The sequence below is a fragment of the Condylura cristata genome, unplaced genomic scaffold, assembly GCF_000260355.1.
Source record: "Condylura cristata isolate star-nosed mole 26May11 unplaced genomic scaffold, ConCri1.0 scaffold00028, whole genome shotgun sequence".
Taxonomy (NCBI): Eukaryota; Metazoa; Chordata; class Mammalia; order Eulipotyphla; family Talpidae; genus Condylura; species Condylura cristata.
Genome location: NW_004567129.1, coordinates 515,376 through 522,570, shown reverse-complemented (window position 1 = coordinate 522,570; position 7,195 = coordinate 515,376). Strand labels below are relative to the sequence as shown.

The window sequence follows — 7,195 nt, the reverse complement described above, 5'->3', positions numbered from 1 at the left end:
GCTTCTACAGGGGGTGCCACAGCACCGATGATAGGGAGCGGGAGTGAGGCAAGTGCAAGGTATAAGGCCAGAAGATTCCCATCTTGTTTGATGGAGTGCTAACAGTGCCTGGGAACCCACTAGGGGGTGGGCGTTGCTGCTGGGTGCTGCAGGAGCCTGGGGGCCATCAGTGACACCCCCAGGTCCTCTCCCCACAGTCTCCACAGATAAACACAGACTGATTCTGTATTGTTCCCCTTAAGATGCACTCCTGGTGAGCAGCAGAATGCATGGCAGAGATGGCACATGGCTATGCAGGGGGAGGAGCAAGAGAGGGGTGAGGTTAGTTTCCATAAACAAGTGGAAATGGCGGGCTCCGAGTGCATGCATGACTGCCCTCCACCAAGCAGGCAGCATCAGCAATCAGCTCTGGGAGCTGAGGAGAAGAGGAATAAAAAATGAGCTGTTGGCTCTGGGGATGTATGGACCACTCTTTAGAAAGATTAAAGTTGCTCTGTGCCTTTCTGTTTCCTAATTATAGTCCTGCTACTTGATATCTCTGAATAACACAAGAATGCACTGTAGCTGTGCAGAGTAAATAGACCATTGTGTTGTTCCGCAGAAATTGTGGGCAGGAGATGAATGAGCTGGAGCAAACCTTCCCCACCCCACCCCTGGTTCTGGCCCCAGCCCAGCATCTTTGTTTACCCCATCTACTCTGACATGTCTCTTCCTCAACACTGAATTCCCTGTTTTCAGTGCTACCTCCTCCATGAGAACTGTCCTGAACTTCCACTTGAATGTGACCATGATGCTCCCTAAATTCTCATAATCTGACCCTATTGGCCCATTTCTTGTGAATCTTACAATTTTGTCTCTTGTGGTTCTTTGGGTTTGATTTTCCCTACTTCAGGATTCCTTACAACCAACCAACCAACCAACAAAAATACATTGTAGCAAAGTAGGAGAGGAATTGCGGACCCCAGAGCCTACCACTCTATCTCTCCCCCAGAGAACCTGTGCTCTGACTCTGCTTGACCAGGCTTGGGGTTAGGGGAACAGACCAACGTTGCCAGCAGGCACCAGCTCTGCTATTCTCTCTCTCTCAGCAGGATGACCTTTCCTGACCTGATCTCCCCATCTCACTTTCCAGGGCCCTTTGAAATGATCCCCTTGGACAAGCCTCATCCTTATCTCTCCCCAGGCAAGTAGCAGATTCTCCCCTACTAAAACCTGGCTCTGGCTGTGAAACAGGAACTACAAAGCGGCCGCTACCATGAGGGCATGGATAAGTTTAAGGTTCAATGGAATGAGCAGCTATGGGCCAGCTCTCAGCTCCAGTGGCTCCCAGCTCCTGGATCTAGCCCCCAGTAATATCTTCCCTGAGTACTGCTCAGGAGCCCTCCTGACCACACCAGTAGGTTGAACTTGGACATGTCACAGGGCCTCCACCCCGGTCCTGCCAGCTGAATGATGGGGCTTGCAGACTTTGTTGGTGTTGTGCTGTTGTTACAGGGTAGCCCAGAGTGGACTGGGCGCCTGTCTGTGGGGCCTCACCTGGGCACTCACAACTCAGTTACACTGCAGGTACACAAAAGGGTCAATAATGGGTTTATTTACAAAAGAGGAAAGGAATAGGAAACTACTCAGGGAAAGAGAGTGGGATACAAAGTAACTGGAGTACCTTACGGGTAGGCTGACTGAATGCACCAAGTCATGAGGTCAGGAGAGCTGCTTCCTGAGCGAGCGAGAGAGCGCGGGATGCAATCACACCCTACTAATCCCCCCAAATGTCCCAAAATTTATTCCTGCTAGCTCCACCCTTGGGTCCTCGCAGTTCTCTCCCTGGTACTGCTGGGAGTTGTAGTTTCCAATCACTGGAGTAGGGGGTAGGGTCCAGAAAGCTGGAGTAGGGGGTGAGACCCAAAGACTCTGCAGAGCTCCTTTAGGACATCCTTCCCCTTAACACTGTGTCCAGCCCCAGCCCTAACGTTTGCAGCGTACACAGCTCCAGCAGTGGAGGCAAGTCCTAAGCCCCATGGCACCTGGTCTGGGACTGCTGGGAGGAGCACTGGGTCCCTGTGGGGCCACCCTGGCCCTGACGTGGCTCTCCAGTTCACAGTCCTGCCCAGACCTCAGCACAGGTTAGTCTGGCCAGCCATTGGGGGTCTCTGCTTTTGCACATGGAGCCAAGATCCATAAATGGGCCAATCATGTCTGAGCTCAGCGGACCAGTCAGATTTGAGCTTTCCAGCTCTCAGTTAAGGGATTGAGCTAATTATGCAGATTGAAATTAGAAGTGAGTTGATTGGTGTTAACCAGACCCAACAGACACTTTGAAAAATGTTCCAATCAGGTTTGTAGGGTGGGGGGCCCTGAAGAGGATAGGATGTAAGGCAGAGAGAGAGCCAGTTTGGGTCAGTAGCCAGCCTCTAGAGAGAGAAGGCACAGCCAGCCTCTGAAGAAGCATTCAGCTGGCAATCTCTGTGGGAATCGGTCGCCCTTTGCAGACCCCTGTAGGCTTCCAGACCTCCAGGTCTTTGTAGACCATTACAGTTACAGAGCCTATGCTCCTGATTCCAGCCCTGCTGCTAACATTACCTACAGGGAATACCACTGGCCCCAGCCTGGTTTCTCAGAGTTGTTGGCTGTTGGATCAGACCAGTAGCTCACAAAGAGCTGTAGCACTGGTGTCTCTGACACTGCTCCCTGGTGACCAGTACTGACTAGCATTACTGATTGGCAACTGACACTCTGGCCATCAGAGTTTTCCATCTGTGAGCACCTTCAACTGCCACCAGGAGTTGGACACTGGTGTGCTGCTGACTGGTGTGTCATCAGCTTCAGCCCCTCACTGATGGGACAGTACCATCTAGCCCAAGTGGCCTCTGTTTGGAACTCTTGGGCATAATACAGGGGATGAGCCAGCCAGCCATTTATGGCCTTAGAAACTCTTGTTTTCCCAGTCTCCTATTTGTAAAATAAATCATGTTGTTCTCGAACCCTGAGCCTGAGTGGTGACTTGCAATTGTGAGTGCACAGGTAAGAATCCAGAGAGAGTCCTGCACCTAAACCTTGACTCTGTTTAAGTTAGCACTTTTAATAGCACAAAAGAAAGAAGCTCGGTGATTAGATCTCTCACTCCAGACTCTTGCTTTTTGCCTTTTACTAATCTGGAAAGAGGGAGGTGTTTCACATTTCTTTGTACTTCTACATCTACTCCCATACTAACTTGACTTACAGTGAGTAGGTGCTCAATGTCCATCCAATTGGATGAATGAATGAGATATATTTTTTTTTGGGACTCCCAAGACAGGCCGAGGACCTGACTGAAAGTACACACATTGTCCACTCTGTCTGTGTTTTCTCCTGTCCTTTTTTCCATGGCTCATTGAGGGGCCTAATCTTATCTATACCTGAAGGGACTTCTCCCCTCAGGAGAGTTGAAGAATTCTTTTCTTTTTCCCTTTTATTAAGTTTAACTTTTTTTTTACATAGTTGTTCATCATATTTTTACAGTATTTGATTTCTCCCTTTGTTACAAAGCAGGGAGAGAGGGACACCATTGAACCCCCAAACCTGCCTGCTCTAAATAGGTTCTGCCATTGCCGTATCAAGATAAAACATATAAGACTTGAATGAAAAGGAACTTCAATACTGCCGCGCCAGCACGACAGCAGAGATGGTCTGAGCGAAGGACGTCAGGATTAAAGCACACACTCCTTGGTCAGCAAGCAAAGGCACACTTTATTTTTTCTCTCCTTCCCTATTTATACCCTTCAGCATGGAGCCTGGGGCTGGGGGTAGGCGGAAGCTCTCAGCAAGTGTATCAATAACATGCGACAATAACATGGGGGTCAAAGAACACAAGGTAGCAAACACAAGGCAGGAACACTTCCTGCCTCCTGTTTTTCTGTTCCAGCACCCATGGCTCATTCTTTGTTTCCACACAACAGTGTGCATATGATTCTGTGGGGGAGGTGGGGAGGTCTGTCCAGGCAAAGGACCCAACAAATACAGTGAAGACACAATACAGAACACAAAGAATGTAATTTCTAAGTCAAACTCCTGAAGGTGGCTGAGGGGCTGGAACTGAACGACAAGACTCACCTGCGCTACCCCATTAACGGCTTCCAGGCGCTGGTGCTGACTGCGCTGTGGTGGGTCTTGGGGTGTCAGCCGGGCTGCCCCTTGCTGGGCTCCCGGAAATGCTCCTGCCTTTGGCTTTCGCAACCACCCTGGGCACCTTCCTCTTCAGCCTCCTTCTCTATCTGAAGGCTGTGGTAGCCCCTGCCTTGGCCCTGGCTCCCGGGGGGAACTCAGGAAATCCCATTTATGATTTCTTCCTGGGACGGGAACTCACCCCGCACATCGGTTCCTTTGACTTCAAATAATTCTGCGAGCTGTGTCCTGGGCTCATTGGCTGGGTCCTCATCAACCTGGCCTTGCTGATGCAGGAAGCAGAGCTTCAGGGCAGCCCCTGGCAATGTGGCTGGTCAATGGCTTCCAGCTACTCTATGTGGGTGATGCCCTCTGGCATGAGGAGTGCGTCCTCACCACCATGGACATCACCCATGATGGGTTATGGGTTTGGCTTCATGCTGGCCTTTGGGGACCTAGCCTGGGTCCCCTTCACTTATAGTTTGTAGGCACAGTTCTTGCTGTACCACCCACAGCCCCTGGACTCGCCAATGGCTTTGGTCATCTGCCTCATCAATGCGCTTGGTTACTACATCTTCCGTGGAGCCAATTCCCGAAAAACACCTTCCGAAAGAATCCCGCTGACCCCAGAGTGGCTGACCTTGAGACCATCCTGACGGCCACGGAGCGGCGGCTGCTGGTGGGCAAAAGTCCAAAGCAAGGCCTGAAAGCCGCCACAAGTCTAAAGCACCTTCTGGCTGGGACCCATAGAAAAGGATCAGACATGGCCAGACAAATCTGGGAGGAAAGGAACAAAATCAAAACTATATAAACTGCCATAGTCAACCTCCTCATGGTCTCTCACCCACATTTGTTTCAACCAGTCCATGGCCAAGAAACAAGCCCGATTTCTTCATCACATGCTTGCTGCTCCATGTGGCTCCCTCAGGTCTCCTTCTGGCTCTCCATCCTGCTTCCTTCTTCTACAGATTCCTTCTCTTTACTTTTCTCTGCTCAGCTCCTCCCTCCTTCCGGGTTGGGCAGGGAACCTGGAACTTCCCCTTTTCCTGAGGACCCTCAGTTATAGCTGGACCAATTTGCATTCCATCCAGCAGTGTTAAGAGTGCCCATTTTTCTCCACATCCTCATCAGCATTTGTTGTTAGTTTTTTTTTTTTTAATGTGGCGATTCTTACTGGTTTGAGGTGGTATCTCATTGTGGTTTTGATTTTCATTTTCTTGACTGTAAGTGATGTTGAGCATTTTTTCATGTACCTGTTGGCCATTGACATTTCCTCTTTGAAAAAGTGTCTTTTTTGCTCTGTTGCCCACTTTTTGACTGGATTCTTTATTTTGTTTTTATTGTATTGTATAAGCTCTTTGTAGATTTTTGATACAACTCCTTTATCAGTTGTATGGAGTGCACATATTTTCTCCCAAGATATTGGAAGAATTCCTTGGTGAAGAATTCCCCTACCCAGGAGCCAAAAGACATGTGATAATAGGAGGATTCTGTGATCGGTAAAGTAGATAAATGGAGAAACAAAAAAAAAATTTCTTATATAACATTGAGAAACTTTAAGAGAAGGGAAACTTTATTTCTTTCAGTGTGAAACCCTAGATAGCTAAAGCTGTGAAGACATTTGTCTTCAAGCTGGGTTTCAGCAAAGTGTAAAAACTGTTGAACCTTTATGAAAAAATAGGTTCATGCCAGCAGTGAAACTTAGCAAGAATATAGGTTGCTCATTAAATGCACTGCCTGCCTATTTCCAAAATGGAAGAGTATCTTTCTAAAGTTACATCATGCTTCAGTGTCATTCCAATGTATTTTCTTAGTCCTTGACATTTAATCATTCACAACTGCTTTTTACTGCCTCATTTATATTACCATCATGACCATAATATTATCATGCAATTAATGGCATAATATCTTGCAAAACTTGCTATCTTCCAAGTCGGTCCGAGGTACTGGTTAAAACAGTCGAGTTGGCAATCAATGGAACATTAAAGTATTTTATGGGAACTAAGAAAGGCAAGATATATTGAACTTCAGTGACTGTTAGCTAAATCTTCTGACTCCTTGGTGAAAACTGTTTGCCCAGTATCTAAATTAAGTCTCCAGTTCTTAAGACAGTATACAGAAGTAAAATTAAATCTATAGTACTTGAGGAAATAGAAGGAGAAATAAGATAAGCCTGAGACAAATTCAACTATGTCAGGTTTAAGTGGAATCTTTAGGTGGTCTTTGAATTTGTTGAAAAGAGAAAAGAATTCTGTTAGGTACCAAAAAGTGCATAATGAATACATATGAATACAAATTGATGTATTTTTTAACTTCTAGTTTCTGGTCTGGCACATAGAAACCTAGAAGTCAGTGCTCTGTGCTGAAACCAAATAAAATACCAACAAAATTGAAAAATCAACAATTCTTAGCTTATTCAGAAAGGTGCAGTCACCCCAAAATGGACAGGTGGGTATGGAGAATCACATCTTACTGGAGCAGACATTTCTGTGGAAACCAGCGCCAGGCTAAGTAATCCTAAACTGTAATTTCACAAATTGCTGGAGACACAAAGTGGGCAATTTTGAGAGTTAAGGACTCCATGGGGCTTCAGTCCATGAGGTGAGGGAACCTAGTCTTTTCTGAATTTTACCTCCAGGAGTAATTTTACCTCCAGGTTATCACAGCAAATGTTGAAGAAAAATTCCCTCATACTTCTAGCAGGAGAGGAAAGGGACAGCGTTGAAATATACCAGCACCTTCAATTCTTTACAAGAACCCAAGAACCTCACCTCCTGGGGTTGGATCAGAGATTAGCCTAAGGGGGGGGAGGGGGAGCGGCGGAAATCCTCAACTAGCTTGAACTGTTTGTCCCACCTAAGGGGGAATAAAACAGAGGCAGCCCAGGGCCAGTCAAGACACTGAGAACCATTTACAGTTCTCCTCCTCCAACACCTTACAAGGGCTATTTCTCACAATTCCTTTTACCTAGTACATTTGTTACAGGGAAGCAAATCTGTTAGAGAACAAAACCTGTTATAGGACAAAATCTGTTATATGACAGGGGAGAGAGAGA

At 47.1% G+C, this 7,195-nt stretch overlaps 1 pseudogene; it reads left to right on the top strand.

The window, feature by feature from the left end:
- Positions 1-1,255: 1,255 nt before the first annotated feature.
- Positions 1,256-7,195, top strand: part of LOC101634499 — a 115,556-nt pseudogene continuing 109,616 nt past the window's right edge.